At 34.5% G+C, this 17,314-nt stretch overlaps 1 long non-coding RNA gene across 8 annotated transcripts in view; it reads right to left on the minus strand.

Annotated features, from left to right (window-relative positions):
• The window catches only part of LOC144320397 (uncharacterized), a 315,384-nt gene that overhangs the window by 146,130 nt on the left and 151,940 nt on the right, over window positions 1–17,314 (minus strand). For 4 of the 8 annotated variants that reach the window (XR_013385940.1, XR_013385934.1, XR_013385938.1 and 1 more), the window contains one exon: window positions 5,992–6,911. The exons of the other annotated variants lie outside the window; for them this stretch is intronic. This is a non-coding gene — a long non-coding RNA (uncharacterized LOC144320397). Of the gene's footprint in view, window positions 1–5,991; window positions 6,912–17,314 lie in introns of those variants that run through there. 8 annotated transcript variants of the gene reach the window in all.

Genomic DNA, 17,314 nt, shown 5'->3' on the forward strand with positions numbered 1-17,314 from the left:
CAAGAATTGAAATGTAAACTTATTTGTATAACATGGTAGAATTCTTATTCAGGAAAAGCCCTATTTCTGAGTTTGTTCTGAATGTTTTTAAGAGAAGGGTGATTTCACTGATCTCTCCTGTCCCATAAACTGAGGTATGAGATTTTGCTGTAGTCTGAACCCAAATAACTAACTCCATTTCAGTTCTGGTATCTCAAACCATCTGCTGCTAAATATGAGTCCACTTAAAAAATTCAAGTAAAAAAAGCCAATATAGTAATATTTTGAAAACATTTAGCATCATTTACTAAAAATGTGGATGAGGGAGCAAAAATACTTGAAGAATGTATTGAAAAGCAACGCATCTGTTTAATGGCTCTTTCACGAATCCCCATCAGTTTGGCATTGTAGAGAAAATCGCTACTAACAGCAGTTCTGCATGTATTAACATTTTGCCCTTTTTCCAGCAATGTTTGCTCACTGTAGTTCTACAATGGGGTAATAATAATGCTTATCTTATGGAATATTTTTCTTTTACTTCTCAAAGAAATGTATGTATTCAGCTATAAATATGTAAATATGTGTATTCTAATCATAGACATAAAATATACACACACGTATACAAAAATAAATATCTATACATACATACATGAATACAGAAATTGAACTAACCATAAATTTAACTTGCTCTCTAGATGTTGATGGGTGTTAACAATTCTTGCCATTACCTTCCACTAAGGTATTTCTTTGAGATTCAGGATTATTATTATCATTACTTTTTGGTACTGCCTTACTGCCAATTTTAACTACTGATTCATTAGGCATTAGTAGGAATCTAGATATTTTGAGGTTCTATTGTCTTCTAACATCTCCACTTTTACAAATGTGTCATAGAAGTGGTACAATTAGTGCTGCACTTAATTGGAGCACATCTTTTCAATTGTTTGTGAAATCTTGGAATCCCTTGCTCCATATTTCCTAACACATGATATTGCCAAATATTTGGATCTATTAGGATTGATAAATAGGATTCACTTTATGATTGAAGAGGGGAGGAAAGGAGCAAATATACAGAGGAAATAAAATAGCATGCCTCCATAAATTAATTTTGCTTTTTGACATTCTTAGAGTTGCCTTTGTTCTGTTCAATGCTAATTTTTATTATACTGAGCTCGCAGAAATAGGCATCTCAGAATCAGTGCTTAATGCATTTCATCCTTTTGACACTTTTAGGGAAAAATGCAGTTTTGAAACTATCTCCTACCTCTTCGTTTCCTAATCTTATTCACCGCACACTCCCCGCCCCGTCCCCTAAATACGACCAAATATTGACTGACAGCTTGAAAGTGCTAATCGACTCATTCCCAATCATATGTGTTCAATATGTTGGCTTTAAAAAAAAATTAGGAGCCCAAATCTTTCATCTAATATCATCGCTCAATAGACAGACAGAATTTTAACTAGAGCAAATTCAAGTACAGCTTTCAGACCAGCCAAACCCAGGAGACAGGCAGGAGGTCTGCCCTTCCCCAGCCGTTCTTCTGTCTGCATTAGCCGTTCTTGCTCAGGCTCCATCGACCTGTCAGAGCCATCACAGTGATTGACTGCCCCGGCAGATGTGCTGCTATAACAGGTAACTTGATCATCCAGACCCATCTGTCTCTAAGTCCTCTTCAATTCACACTTTGAAAAATATTAGAGGTTGGGAGGGGTTGGATTCTTTGTTGTGATTAAAAAAAAAAGTAGGCTATCTGTATTTCACAAAAGGTTATCCTCTAGTAAGTGAATGGAAATATATAGTATTTGAGCTCTTTAGTGAGATGAGCTGCTTCCAGGGCATATTACTATCCACATTTTAAATGGGCCAATGAGATGTGAGAGAATTTGCAAATCTGATTTCCAAAACAAAATCCAAAGTTAAGGACCAGTTTTAAAGAACAACCATGGTAATAATAGAATGATGTTTCAAAGATAACAGTTTCTGGGCGAGTGAGACAGATGGGCTGTTTGCGTAGAGGGAAAGGAGGGGAACCTCATACGATGGGGGCAGTCCCGTGTCTTCTATTCAGTGCCCACAGCCTGGCAAATGTTGTGACATCATTAAGCTGAATTGCTGATTTCAGATGGGTCTGGAACAAGAATGGGCAGGGGTAACTCAAGCTTCATGCTGAAATGTAGTTAACTAATTTCCTAGTGTCACTATTTCTGATAATTACTTTTCACCAAAATATTTTGCTGTGCTTGTGTGCAGAGGATTTCATTCTACAAGTCAACACCCCAAGTGTGGAGCTGTTCAGGATCTATCAACAGCTTCTATTAAGAGAGAATATAATCCTGGTGAGATCAGAGGCTAACGTTTTCTATTTCTCAGTAAAGTCTATTGCCTACTCACTATCGAGGGATGAACACTGGCTGATGATGTGGCTCAACATCTAAGGGAAAGCAACAGAGTGAAGCAAACAAAACAAGGTAAAATGAATAACGAATAACAAGAAAGCGACAGAACTCAAATTCTTTTTCCAAATGAGAGGAATAAAAATATGCTAAGTATGCAGTGATGCTTGTAGAACCTGAAGAAATAAATGAACATGGAGAAAGACATAGACAAAGGTATCCATTTCTTCACAGAACTCCTCTACAGTTCTTTCGTAGGCTAGTCCACAACCACACAGTTTGCCTTGGTACTAGAATATGCCAATATTCATCCTGCTTCTCCGATCAAAATCAGATAACAAATACATTCCCCAAAGCTCTCTTTCTTGGCTAGGGATTATAGATTGTGTTCTGGTCATAGTTTGCCACTTGAATAGCCAGACTCCATGGTTTGATGGAAAGGAACATACTTTTTTCCTTTCGGATGAGAAATAGAAAATATAGCATTTTATTATTTTAAATTAACAGTAACTTTTCTTTCCCCTCCCTCCCTTTTCTCTGGCCTGAGGGAGTTCAATCTTGCCATCGATATTGCTTCAAGAGGCAGTGAGCGGCAAGCAGTTGCTTGGGTTTAGTAAACCTATTTATTGCATGCTTCAAAGAGTTATTTACCACATAAAGCTTTAGCTGACTAATTCAGTTAGCAGTGCTCACTCTTCTCCTCCATTCCTCAATTCCAACCCCAAGTGAAAAAAAAGTCATATATTTGAAACACAAATCTGTCCAAAATTTAATATGAGCTGAGAACACGATGACATAATTAAAAAAAATCAACAATGTCCTCACGAAGTTATATTTAAGAGAGTTTACCATTTTTATAATAAAAAAAAGTTAAATAAAGGGGAAGTGATCACTATTTTAGCAGTGTTTGTCGTTGCATACTGTGCAATTATTCGCTCTGAAGTCCTTTTAGACGAAATGGTATTTGCAAGCCATAGAGATCTTCAGTACTTGCGTGCCATGAAATCAGATCTGTAAGTATTCCTGATATGGAACAAGAGATTCTTTTTTAAACTCTTGCATTTTCATCTACTTCACATCATATAACTCACATTCTTAAAAAACGACTGAAGATTTTTCTTATTTCCATGTGGTTCCTGCTTTCTAAATTCTGTTGCTTGTTTTCTCCTTGGAGTTCTAAATGTTGCTTTAACATCTTTAGGTGTGATATAGATAGATTTAGAGTGATGTAGTTAGCAAGTCTCAAGCTGCAGCTTTTAAATACATTTGAAAACCTTCTTCTGAAGGAAAACAAGACACTCTTATGGGAAAGTTACACTTTATTTTGGAGGCATCTCCTGCAACTTTTCTTTCCAAAGATGCTGAATCTACTATGACTATTATTAACACGTGTATGTAATTAATCCTCTATTGCTCAAGCTTTTTCGCATACAACTAATCAAGGCTAGTTTATTCTTTGGACAGCAGAAATACTAAATTTTTTAAAGAGGGACTAAGGTCTATTTTCCAAATTAAATTCAGTTGAATGTTTGAGAGCGTGCCCCTTTACATCGGTTTACACCATATGATGTGTCGATCCTCTTGGGCACAATTTGCCTCTCCGGGCTCTATCATGTAACTATATCGTCCTGCATTCATCTCAACCCTGCCCTTGAAACTTTTTTTTTAACTAATTATAGCCATAGAAAGAGTTCAGTGTAAATATGGTTTTAGCAGTTTATAACAAGAAAAGTGGTTTCCACTTACTTTAAATTCAAGTTCTGTATATTCAATTACTGTTAGCAAGCACTCCACCTACTGGCTGACACGGTGCCAAGCAAGCAGACCCGGGATCGGAAGCGAATCGGCAGTAAAAGAAAGATATTTTCAACTCCGCCGACATGAAAAGGATTTCAACTTCCAGACTGTCAACCAGGATCAAGCATGACTCTGACTTGCTGCTCACCAGGGTTAGGACGATTCTTGGTACTGTCTAGACCAAGTGACAACTTAATTGTGAAGAAGATTCTCAGTAACAATGCGGTGTAGGAGGGTAGGATGGCTCAAGGAGAGGTGGATTTTGGTAAATAGGACAAAGAAGGACTCCTATTCCAGAGCCTCAGAATGCCTTGTATGCCTATTTAGAGCGAATGCACATGCACACAAGCAGAGGTTCAAAAAGCATTTTTTGTTTAAAAAAGAATTCTTAAAGGAAACGGGAGTTTTAAAATGAGTCAGGATCACAAACATTGCGTATGGCTGCTTCTTGTCCACCTGGATGTCAATTTAAAAAATGTAACATTGCAGTGGCAAGAGTAAAATAAATGCTTGGAAAATTCCTTTAATCATTGCCCCCACCTCTGTGAACTTTTTAGCTTAGTAGTCTTGGTAATGAATAATTATATGACAGAGAGAGAGATTAATTTTAGGCATTAACAGTGAAATCAAGAGAAATTGAACCAGCTCTGTTCCACAATGTCAACATAAGGTATAAATCATAACTTTCTGCTACCCTACCCACTCACCCGCCACTACCCATCTTGACATCTTTTTTTTTTTTAAGTACAGCTTCCTATGTAATTATTGCCACTGTGCCCATGTTATGGTATGTTGGGATATGGCAATAAACAATATGGCAATTAATGTGAAATAATACAAGAGCAAATCAAGGCACAAGGGCTAGATATAGAGGCAAAGCAGCAGGAACATTGAAAATAACCTTAATGGGCTGTCGATGTGGAAATACCTTTCCCAATATTGTCTCAGGGTGTTACTGTGAGCAGAGCTGGAAAAAAAGAAATGCTAAAGGGAGAATGTCGAACTCTATAAAAGGTTTCTTGGGGTCAACTGCATTTTATCGCCAACTTTCCATTTCCTTCGGGATTAATGAAGGATCATCATATGCTTTCAATACCACACGGGAAGGTCTCCTGACTCCAGAAACTCTCATAGTTTGCAGCTCAGCCAGGATACAATATGGCACTAAGTAATAGAACCTATTCTGGGTTGATGAATACTTGTGCACTGATACTGGAATAGCTTTATAACTGCTTTAGTAAGAGCCCAGTAAACTGCATCCCAGATGCATGAATTTTTCTTTTGGCTTTGCAAAGGAAGTGTTCACAGCTAAGGGGCGGGGAGGGGGGATCAGTTCCATTAAGCATTTACCCTGCAAAACAGAGATTGTGGAATCTTAGCACATGACGACACAACAAAATTTACCTGACCCTTCCAAGCTAAGGAAAACAAGACAGAAGGTCCTCTCATGAGGCTGTATCATATATATGTTCTGAGGCTGTGCTGCCCATATGTTCAATAGGACTGTTGAATCTCAAAGTTATAATAATTTGCAACGAGGTGCCAGAACCAATTATTAAATATCATATGATCCAACAGAGATGAAATAAAAATATACAGGGTCGATTTTACTGGCTTTGACTATTATAAGGCATTTAAAGTACTTTGAATTTACAGTGTAACTTGAGGGTTGTATTAACGACTTCCTTATGCTAGAATTTTGTTCCCAGCTGAATATCATAAGCTAAATGCAGATGGCATACTTTTCCAAGGACAAAGGGAGTCTTGGCCTTATCCTTTCTTTTTGATTTGTATATCAACTCATGAAAAGGAGATAGGCTATTATGATATCTTCTACTAATGTAAACCTTTATTCAAAAGCGCAAATGACAGCCAAAAGTACAATTCAAGTGAGAAAAAAGGTAGTTGGGATAGTATCACAGAATGATACAGTCTCAGCCAAATCGCTGTCTATGGTGTAGAAAAAGGAGCCTCTTAGTGTTCAGTATAAACAGATATAATGTATTTACCGTGACATCTCTACAACACAAATGAGTAAATGTCTTAAATACTGAGTCTGATGTCAAAGCCAAGGTCAGTTCTCTCTACCTGATGGCTGAGGTTCTACCCTTAGTGAAATCAAAGGCGTGTGGATCAGCGGTCTACCTCCAGCAAAGCAAGACATACAGAAGACCGAGGGGCCTCCTGGGCTCCTTCTGCTGTTATTTCAGAAGTACTAGTAAGGTTTCAGTCAAGTCCTCAGAATCAAAAGAAGACTGCTGGACCTCAGTAACTTATTGTCAGAACAAAACCGTCTCTCTGACTGGATTTTCTGGAGAATCAAAGTTCAAAGGCGAGCTCCTGTAGTTTTATGGGAAAGAGAATATTTATGGCCTCTTCTTCAATCTCAGCATAGTGTGTCTGCACATTCCTCTGTGTGATCACCTTGGGAGATTACATACTGCCTTCCGCAGTCACTGGAGCACTGCAAGCATAGGACCATGTTTGTCTATGTATGTTTACAGCACCTGTCAGTTGATACATGCGAAACAAGAAGAGTAATGTAAACTGATCCCCCCTTTTGCTGAATTTTTAATGCAGTTCACCAGAAAGAAAAGCACAAACATTCTACTTTTCCAATGCTTGTCTTCCATGCCCTCTTCTAATATTCTCTGGGGAGAGGTGGCTTTCGATCTTGGTCAAAGCAAGTACCCATTTACTTCAGAATCTTCACTCTCTTGTCTTGGCTTCCTTCCTGTCTCCTAAAATGAAATTTATTTTATTTTAGCCACCTCTGAGCAGACTTGTGTGTATATATTTTCAGATAAATTGGATTGTCCATATGGATTTTTAAATCAGTTTTCGGATCAAGTTCAGAAATATGTAAACTGTTGTGTTGTTGGACCAGGCAGGACTAGAACATATCTCTCAGATGAAGAACACCCAATACTATAAAGTGATCTTTAAATGAGAAAACTAGAGTGTAAGTCAATTAAAGTGACCAATAATGGGAAAACAAGTACCCATTCCAAGAGCAATTGTCAGACATTTAACCCAAGGAAAGTTGCATTATACATTTTTATTAAATTGAGGCTATATTCACACTTATTGTGGCTTGAAATGTGAGCCAATATTTTCTATCTTTGGTTTCCTTGCTTTAAGATCTCTTAATGTGCATAAGATGTAATTCATAATATCATATGACTGTTTTAAGTTTGCAAGTTACTGTCTCCAAAGTTATAATTTAATTTAAATCAATAAATGCCCATTAAACTACTGTGCCCTCTCATAAAACAGTATCTGACTTGAGATTAATGTAGCAAGACCCTGGGATTCCTAAAACCTCGATTCTTTGTATTTAACCTTATTTACAACATAACACATCCAATTTTTAAACAGCACTATCATTTAGCACAATATAAAGTATTAGCTTTCAAAGATGCATTCAATCCTATTTAAAAGTTCAGACCTGCTGTTTTTCAATAATATTTGTAACAAGGGAAAGAGACAAAGATTAAGGTCCTAGTAACAAAAACAAAAACCATAAACACCCCACAATTATGCCTACTCAAATCCTTCCTGAAAGACCTGCAAAAATGATATTAGTAACTCTAAAAATAGTTTGTTGAAAATCTGCAAACTGATGGATCTTAGGGAGAGGAAAAAGAGAAAACTTCCCTAAATTTAAAAGGCATAATAGAATTGCTGAATAAGATCTCTACTTGCTTTCCAAATGGAGGTCTTCACAGTGAGAGGAAAGATAATGCCACATACCAACAGCAACCACAACAACAAAAGAAAAAAGAGAGAAAGAAAGAAAAAGTAAAGAAAAGGGAAGAGAAAAAAATAGAAGAAAAACAAGAGAAAATGTATTAAAACTCTTGGCTGAACAATTGCACTAATGTCACTGGGGAAATGTTAAACTCCAAAGTGACAGCTTGAAAACTGCAACATGTCTATATGTTAATTTCTTAAGATCTGATGGTATTCAAGTTTTGTTCTGGGCCACTCAAAAGGGTGTGACTTCCTTTCAAGCTATCAGTTTCATTTCTCCTGTCAGGTAATCCCCCATGAATGAAAAAATTTGGAAATGTGAAAAAGGTTAGGAGAAAACATAGACTGTCAGGTAGTCTTGCCATTTCATGCCATTCTGTTTATAAATAATAATCACTACTTAACCCCATAGTAAACACCGGGCTAAGCACTTTCAGTATCCTATCTCATTAAATTCTCTCATTATTCTTGGGAGGTATTTTTCTGCCCATTTCTCGTATGAAGTGGTAAGACATAGGAAGGATAAATGAGTTGCTGCAGGTCAGGGAAGGAGTAATGGCATAGAGATCCTTATCTCTAATGTATAATTCAAGTGAGAAAAAAGGTAATTGTGATAGTATCACAGAATGGTACAATCTCAGCCAAATCTATTAGACAAATATCTCTAATATCCAAGTTCATGCTCAAAAATCTACTCTGTTGCTTCTTATAAATTTTACCCATTAAGAATTAACCATATAATTTTGAAATTGGAAACATCACATGCTAAATGCAGGCACATGGTTTGCTTCCCAGAAATGGGAATGAAGTCACAATAGGACCATTTGTAAAAGTTTTGAGAATAAAATGAACTAGTACCAGTATAGTATATAACACATAAATGCTATTCCAAAGTGTTAGATATTATTATTGCTGGCAAAGCCTTGTCAAATGATACGGGCTTCAATTTATAGAGTTCATGTAATGAAAATCAGTTCAAGAGAAAGATACAACGACCAGGAAGGGGAAAAGTGCTGAAAGATGCTACCCCCAAGTCCCCTCATTTTATCTCCCACACTTTCATCCTTGAGCTCAAGAGGACCATGTCATCATGTGATGTGATTCATCCTGGATTGGTTGATTGTGTTGGAAGACAGAAAACAATACCTCATTTTACTTCAACCAATATCACACTCACAGAGAACTTGAAGCACAATCTTTTCAATAAAGCATTAAATTCAAGAACGACAGACAAGAAGGATTTGTGATCTGCTGAGGTTGCTTTTCTTTTTTCTTTAAGTGGAGAATAGTTGGTCTCTGTTTGGGTGCCTTCACTAGCAATCATGAAATTGTCTAACTCTACTTCCCCCAGTTTGTGTCTCATCACTACCATCCAGAATGGGCATATGTATTTGTTTTAAATTAAATCTATGGCAAAAAAAATGACTTAAGTTTAATTAAAATAATCATGAAAATGACTGTCTCACTCAGGTAAAGTAGAAGTGAATAAGGTTTTTTTTTGTTTTTTTTTTTTTTTTGGTTTTTTTTTGGGTAAAAAGGGAATTAGGATCCCAGGTTTAACAAATAATAAAGAAACACTCGATTTTATAATAAATGATACTGAAAGACATCTGGTAAGGCAAGGAAGAGATGAGATGACTGATAGTTTCAAATAACTTAAACGTTTAAACTTGCTGATCTGTTTTGAACACTCATTTGTCTCCTTAACATTCAACACTTGGTCTAAAAACCTGAAACCTAAGAAAAAAATAAAAAATAAAACCCTGAAACCTAGATTCTGTTCGTTTTGGAGAAATAAGGGCTCTAAATATCTTCTAATTAGAGAAATGTTGAAACTGGCAAGTTGTTGTGAAAACATGAATTCTAAGTGATGGAATGTTTCCAGGCCATGGAGATTAAACTGGTTGTGCCCCTGCCATGTTGTTGTTTTTGCCTCTGGGATTATGCATACTCTACTCGGTCATAGGAGAGTACAGAGGCATTGAACTAGACACTTATAGAGCTTTCTATAATTTAGATAAACAGGTATTTTCAATACTATTCAACTCACAAAAGGATTTTGGCAAACAGAATTCAGATTTTTTGAATGAATATAATGATATTTTTGAAGTTTCAGATGTTCAGAAGAATGTTAGTCTAAGGGATAAATGTTGTTCCTAATTGAACTGAGTATATATTTATGACTTGAAGAGTTTGACTTTGGAATTTCCAAGGTTCAAATAAGGTTCATTTCTTCCTGTAAAAGACTAAGTGATGGCCTATGCTGTATCACTATAATTATTAGAAAATCCAAAATACCTGGTAATAGTTATCTGTCAGTGACAAGTGATACTGAGAACTTAGCTTTTTAATAACCTTTTTTTAAAAGATTTTATTTATCCATTCATAAGAGATACACAAAGAAAGGCAGAGACATAGGTGGGAGAAGCAGGCTCCATGCAGGGAGCCCGATGTGGGACTCGATCCCGGGACCCCAGGATCATGCCCTGAGCCAAAGGCTGATATTTGACTGCTGAGCCACCCAGGTGGCCCAGTTTTTTAATAACCTTTAAACTAGATTTTTTTTTCACAGTTGCAGAGACTATGAATTTTTTTCACCAGTTCCCTTTCCATCCCAAACAAACAATATAACCCAAGAGATGCTTTTTTGATTGTGACCTGTGTTGGACAGTCTAAGCATTTTATGTGATTTGATCAATGTAGATTAATCAGTAAGCAAAATGATTTTTGGGGAAGTGAGAATTTAGTTAATCATCAATACACTAAAACACCTTACTGACCTTAAAATACTCAAAAAATACTAATTATAGGCGTAAATAATATAGATACTGTTTGTTTAGAAGATGAATTATTTAGCTCTGTGTTAGCCCATGTGAGATGGCATAATTTCTTAGAACTTTGTTAAATGAGGACACAAATAAGCATATGCAAACAATGTTATTTGATTTACTAACAGACTAGTCATCATACAGCTAAAAAGTAAAAAATTCAGCCAATTATCTCATATTTATAGTTGTATCAGTATCTATATTTCTATATCTATCTGTATCTTCAGATGTTTGAGACATCTAGAAATAGTTCTAGTTGCTTGGCTCTTCTTTGTTGCCAATAACTGATCAGACCAATATTAATCTAATCATTCAACAGTACTTAAGAGCTATAAGGGTAATAAAATGTGACTTCAGAAAAATATCAAAGCAAGATAGTTATTAAAATTTAGACCATATGTTTTGCCATATTAAGCTTATTTGCTTTAAAAGGTATGTCCCATATTTCTAATAGGAAAACCTACAGTATTTTAAGGAGATAACTTCATTATATACATCATTTGGTTGACTTCAGATTGACTAATTAATAAACTGCTTGACAATATGCATTAGAAATAAATATTGAGCCAATATTTATTCCTTATACTCAAGTCCTACACACTCATTTATTATGAGAACATATACATAGGCACACATACACACTGGTGCCTAGCTTAGGGTCTGGCACTTGATTGGCATTCAATGTATACTGTGTGAATTAATAAATGAAGGCATGTAGTTATAACTAAATGTGTCCTTATTTCTGAAATGTATAAGCAATTTTTTTAACCTGAGGAAGTCTTTATTTATATAACACATTTTTTTTTGTATAACTAATTTTTAACTAAAGTTGCTTTTTTGACTTTAACCATCTCACACATGGTTGAATTATTATGGACCATTAGAATATAAAGTATAATGTATAATGTATAAAGTATAATGATTTCTCATTTTTAATAATTAATTTTATTGATAAAATATTATATGTACTTTCGTACAGAGAACCAACATGGCATTTTATTTGTTAATAAAAAACTAGTTACCTAATTTTTTTTATCTTTTGGTTTCTTTGACTACAAAATGGGAATTGTTGTAATAGTGATTATTATATAAAATGGGAATAATTAAGGCCCCTGAGAGGCTCAGTCAGTTAAGCATCTGCCTTTGGCTCAGGTCATGATGCCAGAGTCCTGGGATTGAGTCCCACTTCATGCTCCCTGTTCAGCGGGGAGTCTGCTTATCACTCTCCTCCCTGCTTATGCTCTCCTATCTCTGTCTCTGTCAAATAAATAATAAAATCTTTTTCTAAAAAAAAATGGGAATAATTAGTACTTATCTCATCATATTTTTAAAAATATTTTATTTATTTATTCATGAGAGACACACATACACAGAGAGAAGCAGAGACACAGGCAGAGGGAGAAGCAGGCTCTACGCAGGGAGCCCCAAGTGGGACTCAATCCCGGGACCCCAAGATCATGTCCTGGGCCGAAGGTAAGCACACAATGGCTGAGCCACCCAGGGACCCCATCTTATAAGGTGTTTAAGAAGATTAACAAGTTATTTCATGAGGTGCTGGAGGAGAGTACTTTTCATATGAGAGTACTTTTCATATATTTCAATAAATATTAACTTATAAAAAAAAATTGGAAAACGTGTTCTTATTCCCTATTCCCTGACTCTAAAACTAGTCTGATGCTCTGGCAGATTGAATTGCCTTACTGTTAATTTGGGTTACATAAGAGGTAATCAATATATTTTAATTCCAAAGACTGGGTTCCCTGAAAAAAATCAATAAGAAATATCATTTTCAATGCCATTTAATTTACATGATTTGACTATCCAGCTATTCTACAGTTATGTTTTGTTTTTATTCAATGGGTTGAATGCTGTGTTTTGTTTTCAACAGATGTGACTTTGAGTGCACTGGAGAACAATTTATGCATTTGGCTTAGAATTTTAAATGAACATACCATCTAATGATTTGCCCAGTATAAGCAGTCACTTTAAGAACTAGTACTGAAAGCAAGAAAAATTACTTAAAGGATCAGTTACATCTAAAATGATGAAATCAATAACAATATTTTCTGTGGGATTCTTTCTCTCTGATAAGCAAAATCTTTGCTTAAAAGCTGCATTAAAATTTAATCACAATCTGTGTGCTTTAGCAATTGATAATTTCTGGACAGCTGTCTTCTGCTTTGTTTAAGTCTTGTGTTCCTTCTGTTTAAGTTATGCCTTTTAATAGCTGGATTAAGTACATTTTGTTTTAAAATATATTGTTAGAATATGATCATATTTTATCATCTTCCAATAGTGGTGTGTGGTTTTGTATTCCTTTGCAGCAATGTTGAAACTCAGGTCAAGGCCTCTACCTCATGGGTGGAGACTACTGGAAACTTACATTAGATCTGCCAGTCTTTGACCTTAATTTTTTTTTTTTCTCTGAATTCTATGTGAGTAAATAACAATTCATACCAGTAATTTTTAGCTTTAGACTATGAGCTGGAATCACCTCTAATTTATCTTTGTTTACCTAGTTCCTAATATTTTGTCTGCCACATATTGAGTAACGAAAATATGTGTTCAAGGATTTACTAGGGAATGCTTGAAGATATTTTCTTATATACTTTTAAAATTTCCTTAAAAGTGATCTCCAAGAACTACCTCAGCTATAGCAATTGAATGTATATGTGTACTGACATCTTCAATCTTTAAAGGGATAGATGATCACTTTTTAAGTATCAGTACTTCATCAGTTAGCACAGATTATGTAACAGCCAGTTCAGCAGTTATTGCTATTTCACAGTTCCCCTCTCTGTGTGTTTCAAAGGAAGAGAATAAAGAAAGATGATCTTTCAAAGTACTTCCTCTGATTACATGCCTACTCTCTAATCACCTAACACAACTGCCTGAACTTGGAGTGATAATGTCATATTTATTAGAGGATGACTATTTAAAAGAATCAATATGTTCGATGTTAGGCTATGCGTTAAGTTTTGAATGCAAAAAAGCAGACACAGTGGTCAGATTATAGTGTCTTGTGGTAAAATAGTTTTTATTATGTTATTTTAACATACTCAACTAAATCAATAAGGTTAACTGCATATGCCAGTATTAGAATCAATAAAATTTGTACCTTTTCAATAGTATCATTTACGTGCTGGTATTTACTTTTATCTTTGCATCAGATGCTAATTAATTAAATACTTCTGCTGAAACTAATAAATAAGTAATAATTAGATAAACACATTGCAAAAACATAATTCGAGAGAAGCAGATTGAAGTGGCTAGGGAATATAAGTAGCCATATAGTATGTCAATTAAGAGAAAAACTGAAATATTCCAAATATGTCCACAATATGTCCAAATATGTCTGCAATATGTCCAAATATATGCACAATATTGCAAAATTTAAAATAGTGCATATTTTAACATATATAGAAAATGTAACATAGACCTTTAGGGTGGTTATCTGAAAATAAAAGATTATTGGTAATGTTGATTTGAAAGTACAATTTATATAAAATTTAATCTGTAAGTCAAAACATGTTCTTTAGATAACCTAATTCTTGATATGTATAAATTATGTAAGACAGGTAAATCATTCAACCATAAGTGGGCACCTTATTCCCTTGAATAAAATTGCTCCTTGGGGTCGGGGGCCAGTGAAGTATTTGTCTTAAAATGCTGTAGCAGGTTATGTTTGCAATATGCCTCACTTTTAACATTGTATCACAAAGAAATTTACAGATGGGATAAAGTAATTTAAGGATGTTCTGTTAGAAAGCATACAGCAAATGAAGACTTGAGAGTGTAATCTCCATAAATTACTAGTGCTAGGGTTCTTTTCATCTTTATTTTCTCATCATCATTTTTTTAGGGTTCTATATTCTAGTGTGTTATGTTTAAATGTTCAGGCACTAAAACTGCTTTTGCAAAATAACCCTAGAAAACCATAAAAATTGCAAATCGTTCCAGGGAATTAATCTGAAGTAAAATCGTTTTAACATGCTTTCTTTTCCCCCAGTAATTTTCAGAAGCATTTTTTCTAAGATCAAATTTTGACACTATCCTTTTTTTTTTTTCACACTATGATGTGACTCCTCCTATTATTAAACTTTATGGTTTGAAAAGTCTTCCTTATTTTACAGCCTCCAACATATTAGGTTACTTTTTAAAGAAAAGGTGAACGTATTAGCATTACATAAAATGCTAAAGTGACAAAGAGTTAAACTAAGAATTTTAGATGAATACACTAGCAGTTTGCCATTCTGACAGCAAAAGCCAAGCTAGTGCTTTAAAAAAATGCAAGTTTGAAAAATGCAAATGGTGTTATCCAAATATGCAACCATATGTCCATAATACACACATTTTTTGGGGAAAAATTTGTAAAGATTTCTATCACAGCATTGTATCTCAAAATGGAGAGTTTTTAAAAATATATATATAGTGTTCTCCAGATGATGGTAAGATATTGAAATTATCTTTCAAAATCTCCTATACACACGACAGTGAAAAATTCATTATTTTTCGGTTTACATGGAAATCTGGCTCTGTTTTAATATTCCACTTGGGTAGGTGCTCTAGTTTGTCTAAAAAACAGCAAAATTGTCCAAAGTATCCAGATTTTAGTCATAAAATTTTCAATTCAGACAAGTAAAGTTTAAAATACAGTCCTTTTTGATAAATTAGCAGTCCTTGAAACTCAAGGTCTAAGAGACAAGGAAAAAATATAATTAGTTTGAGTAATGTTAAGCTGTGAAATTTGGATAACCTTTAAGCAACTTTGCTCTGTTGATCACAGCATCAATAACAATAGGAGAGTGGAAGCCAAATGCAAGTGGTGAAACCTCCAACAGGAAAATATCAATTAATCTTTTTCAATAGAGTTGAAGTATGGGTAATCCTCTCATTAAATAGTTTGAACCTTTTTCTAAGTAAACAAAGGAGGGATAATGAGTGATGTGGTCTGACTTGTTTACATGGAGAATCTTCAAGAGGCTTAGCATAACCTCTCAACACAGAGGTCTTCTTAGCCACTGGCCACTAATTACCCTCTTTTAAAGGTATTTGTGTAAGCAAAGAGACTGTGTTTTCAGACTTAACATGAGAATACCATTTAAGTGCCAATATTTTATATGTAAACCAACATATTATGAAGTGTCAAAATCTATGGGATCCTCAGAAACAAACCAAAAATTATTTCCATTATGTATTTGAATGAATGTCCATTTTCTTACAATTCTTGTCAAAAGAGTTATTTCTATTATAAGAAATAATTTGTGTCTAACTGCTGGAGATAGAGTATAACTATTGCTTGAACTACACCATCATCAGTAGACCTCCAATCACTGAAAATTCTGTGTTGGAAGGGAGAAGAGAGGACTGGAATTAACATTTGTTATGTCATCTGCCAACCGGTTTGCCCTTGATATTTAAGCAATTTGAGAGTAAATACATTTTTCAATCTCTTGCAAACCATGGAAGTGCCATTTAAAAGCCACTTGATATCTTCAAATTTCTGTATGATATAAGCATTAAGAGTTGTTACCTATTGCTACAAATGTTTTTTGTTTGTTTTTGTTTTGCTACAAATGTCTGTAATGCGCCAGGTATACATCTATAATGGATCTACAAGAAGAGAATTTTACCATGATTTTTAACCAAAGCCCACATTTCTTACCATGCTTATTCATAATGTAGTTACCTCAGTGAGCTTTTATGTGACCCTCATATATAGGAATGAAATGAGTATCAGTAACCTTAATGTCTGCAACAGCACTGTTATAATTTCTAAAAGACAGTCTGTGTAGGAAGTTAGAATTACTAAATTCATCAGCACAAAACCTTGTCATAAAGAAGAGGTCAAAATTATGAATAAGGGACAAGAGAGATGAAATTCTTAAGTAATTCTAGCCCTAGTAAAAATGATTTTCATTTTTTTGCTACCTACTCTTCAATAATTCACACTGACAATGCTATTTTGATGCTTTCTTTTGATTCTGCTCTGTGAATTAAAACATGAAAAGTGGAAGGGTTTTACATGAAGAATTCAGAACAAAAAGAAATCTCTATTTTCACATCTATGATCTGTGATAGGCTGCTATTTTCTTTATATCTGTATACTTCATTTATTTTAAAGTACAATTTCATTTTTTAATGTAACAAAGTGGCCATGTGGACATATAGTTTATACATTTATGGGTTCCTATAAATCTATAATACTCTTGAGGATAAAACTTAGAGACAAACGAATTAAAAGAAAATTGGAAGTCTATAGTTTTGTCATTTAGTCGTCCAATATTTAAGTAATATCTCACTTTGGAAACAACATTTGAATTTAGCATCAGAAATTTGTTTCTTATTCCATTTGAGTGCTTTACATGCCATATAAAGTTAAAAAACACTATATAAAATTTTTGGATGTAAATATAAACAATTGTGTGATAGTACACAAGTTGCTTATTTGCAGATTTTTATGAATTACAGGGATTTTATTAAAATGTCTCTAAGAATCATTTTAGCTCTATGATATAGGAAATTGGTGTAAATGTTTACATGGAAAAATCATGAATTCACTT

This window comes from Canis aureus, chromosome 9, assembly GCF_053574225.1.
Source record: "Canis aureus isolate CA01 chromosome 9, VMU_Caureus_v.1.0, whole genome shotgun sequence".
NCBI lineage: Eukaryota > Metazoa > Chordata > Mammalia > Carnivora > Canidae > Canis > Canis aureus.